Raw genomic sequence first — 3,922 nt, 5'->3', positions numbered from 1 at the left:
ATAAGAGCCTTGTAATGTGGTGTTATGAAATAGTCTGTTGTGTTTTAAAGATGTGTTCTGCAAGGAGAGGGACACAGACCCTGTCTCTCTCCATCTCAAGGGGTTCGGACTCCTTTCCAGGCTGTCAAAGTTCCACAGGCTTCTCCTGTGGCTATTCTTGGACCATAGCTCTTGCTGTGATATTGGGTCTCCATTTTTCTTATTTGAAGAAGTACTTCTCTCTCCTTCCTTATCTCTTGAGGTACATTTGGGTGAACATTCTGCTAGGACCATCTGCTGTAATTCTGTGGAGCACCCCCCCACACCCGGGGTCTGTACCCAGGATACACTGGCTACATCACGTGACAACATGGTGAGTGAGCAGCTTTGGTCAGACACTTCCCAGTGGAAAACCGAGGGTTGTGTGTGACTTCTCATCACCACAGCAGGGAGGCACAAGTCACTGCAGCCTGAGAACTTGGACATCCAGCCCTTCCCATGGGGACGGCGTAGTCTACTATGGCTGATGGTTTCAAACGGCAGACTACTTTTTCACAGTCTAGGATGCTTTCCTGATCCCCCACCCGCTTTGAGCCTCTCACCTCAGACCGGGTCTTCCCTGGTCTTCCCTGATCCTCCCTAGTCCTCCCTGGTCCTCTTTAAGACGCTGTCTTTCTGCAGGGTTTTGAAAGTTGGATTATGTTAGACCTTGGTAAGAGCTCTCTCTCTCTCTCTCTCTCTCTCTCTCTCTCTCTCTCTCTCTCTCTCTCTCTCTCTCTCTCTCTCTCAGTTTGTGTACACTTTTCTCTTGGAGTGTTTTAAATGCCCCAGATCTGCAGAAGTACCGTTCTTGTCCAGTTTAGAAGTGGCTTGAGCCAGCCCTGTCTGAAGTCTTTGGGCGCCCTGGCAAAAGCGGTTGAGTTTCTTCCTGTTACTCCCAGGACCAGTGAAACCCTGTTCTTCCCTGGTTCTTTCAGGCTCTGAACATTTATTCTTGGTTGCTTTTATTATTTTTCAGGCTTTGCTGAGTTATTCTTATCAATTTTCTTTTTCTTTTTCTTTTACATTTCTTTATTTTATTTTACAATACTATTCAGTTCTACATAACAGCTACAGATTCCCTTGTTCTCCCCCTTCCTGCCCACCTCCCCTTCCCCCCAGCCCACCCCCCATTCCCACCTCCTCCAGATCAAGGCCTCCCCCCAGGACTGAGATCGACCTGATAGACCCAGTCCAGGCAGGTCCAGTCCCCTCCTCCCAGATTGGGCCAAGCGTCCCTGCATAAGTCCCAGGTTTCAAACAGCCAGCTCATGCAGCACAGGCTCTGAACATTTAGATTTAACGTTCTTTAAATTTACCAACAGACATAACAAGACAGGCAAAAAAAAATCCAGATTGTTCAATTTCAAGTATGACTTTCACAATAATGGGGGGAAAAGGTATTTCACTAGAGAAATGGGCAAGGGTGCCCACCCAAGGGTGTATTTTTTTAAAAAAATTTTTATTCCATGTGTATGGATGTTTTGCCTGCATATATGTATGTGTACTAGTTGAGTGCTTGGTGCCTTCAAGGCCAGAAAACGGCTTCAGATTCCCTGAAATGGGAGTTAAAGACAATTATAAGTCATCACGACCCCTGGTCATTTGCAAGAACAGTAAGTGTTCTGAGCCATTTCCAACCCTATGTCTGAGGAATTTGAAACTGAAATTATGCTGGCACCTAGTTGTATTCATCCACTTCCATGTGGTCTGTGGCCACTGTGACTGACACTGACGAAGCTGAGTGTAACAGTGACCATGTGGCCCGAGGCACCAGAAGAGTCACTGTCTGTCCCTTTGTGAAAGACGGTTTTGGAAGCCTGGTGTTAGAGACCTTGAGAGGACATCCTGGGTGAGACAGGAGCAGGTAGTTAAGAACTTGGCCACCTTTCTCACAAGCATTTCCCCCCACATAAATGTAGAATTTGTGTTTCAAAACCTTTCATTCTGTTTCCATATTTAATGGATGCATAAACGTGCATGTAATGTGTTTCCTTCATAAAATCTCAGCTGTTAACCGGCAGCTGCCTGCTTTGAGTCCATCCACCACGCTCCACGGCCTGGTGGAGCCTGGGCCTCTGGTGGATCTAAGAGCTCACAGCTGCATTAACAATGCAGCACCTGCTGTTCTGGGGCTGTTCAAGGTGTCACCCATGCCTGTTTACACCAGCTGCAGGAGCTGACTGGAGCTGCAGCAGGCCTAATCCTAAGTGACGCCTTCTGCTGCCCCGAGCCCAGGTAACACAAGAGGGGAACATGGATGAAGTTCAGGCTGGCCCCTCCCCGAGTCATGTCCACCTCCAGCAGCAGTGAGCCCCCTTGAAAGGCCTTATCACAGCAGTTCTTAACCTGTGGGTCACGACCCCTTCAAAGTCCCATATCAGATATTTATATTACAGTTCATAACAGTAGCAAAATTAGTTATGAAGTAGCAACTAAAATAATTTATAGTTGGGGGTCATCATAACACGAGAACTGTATTAAAAGGCTGCAGCATTAGGAGGGTTGAGAACCACTGTAAGCGGTTCTGTGCAGATGTCCAATGGACTTTGAATGTTTCCTGGAAAAATGTCACATGAAACCATGTCTGTTTTCTGCAAAAACTTTAGTTTTGAGGCTTTGGATAAGAAGTGGAGAAAAGGACCTGCAGCATTCATCAACTCAGCAACCACCAGGAGAAACATTCTTTTTCTGTCTCTTCTTCTTCTCATACACACACATATTCACACAAGTGCACACATGCATGCACACAAGTGCACACATGTGGGCACAAATTCACACATGCACAACCACATACACACACACACACACACACACACACACACACACGCACGCGCGCGCGCGCACACACATATATATGTGTTCATCTACACACGTGAATGTACATACACACTCAGATATGCACAGGTCTCCCTCGTCCCCTCCCAATGGATGCTCATCATCCATCATCTTCAACACTGTCTTCTGGAGTCTCATCTACTTTGTGCCATTTCTCTGACTTATGGGGACCCAGAAGAAATCTAAGCTTTATTAACAATGGCAGTGGTGCCTGTGAATTCTCCTCATCTCTGTTCTCGGTGGACTGCATTTCACCACTTGTTAACCTCCCCTGTTCTACCAGGCATCCCCTTCCTCATTCCCTCTTGCCATGGACACAGCATCCGGGAAGAGATGAGACTGAGCCACCATCGGATGCTCTGTGGGTAAGGAGAGCATCACCTGCTTCCTGTGTGCAGATGTGGACACAAGAGTGGAGGCTACAGAGAAGGTAACGCCTGTGGAATCTGATGAATCATACCAAAGAGACAGCTTTCTTTGTTTGTATTTGGTTTCTCGAGTGCTCTGCTATACATTTTGTAGCTTAAATCTGAAGGCACATGCCCCATCTCTGCGTGTGCCGTTTGCTCGTGGGTGTCAAGCTGCTACCTCCCTCACTGGTTTCTGTCACACTTCACTGGCCCCTGTGTAGGCAGAGACAGCAGCCCCTGCTCCAGCTGCCCTGCAGAGACCCCAGAGCTGCACCCCCTTGTGTAGGAAGAGCTCCTTCTTATCTTGTCTTCAGCTTGTCATTTGGACTGGGATCTCGCTGGAGTACACAGAAGACCGGTTTTCCTGCTGTGAAAGATGCAGCGCTCCCAGGGAGCTGATGGCCAGACCAAGCCACAGAGCCTCACCCCTCCCCCGCCTCATGCTCGGCCAGGGTGTGAGGCCATGTGTGAGGGAGACAAGGTCTCTCCCTCCATCTCCGAGACTATTCCATGTGTCTGAGGAAAGAACCCACTGTTTTTCAGATACGTAAGGATGCAATTTCATGCATGGCAGCTCAATAAAGCATATTTAATATATTCAAGTCTACAAATGTAAACCAGACCTGGCCCGAGTGCAGCTTCCAGTGGAGTTTACA

This window comes from Peromyscus leucopus, chromosome 8a, assembly GCF_004664715.2.
Source record: "Peromyscus leucopus breed LL Stock chromosome 8a, UCI_PerLeu_2.1, whole genome shotgun sequence".
NCBI classification, from domain to species: Eukaryota; Metazoa; Chordata; class Mammalia; order Rodentia; family Cricetidae; genus Peromyscus; species Peromyscus leucopus.
Note: the sequence above shows the minus strand (reverse complement) of the source record.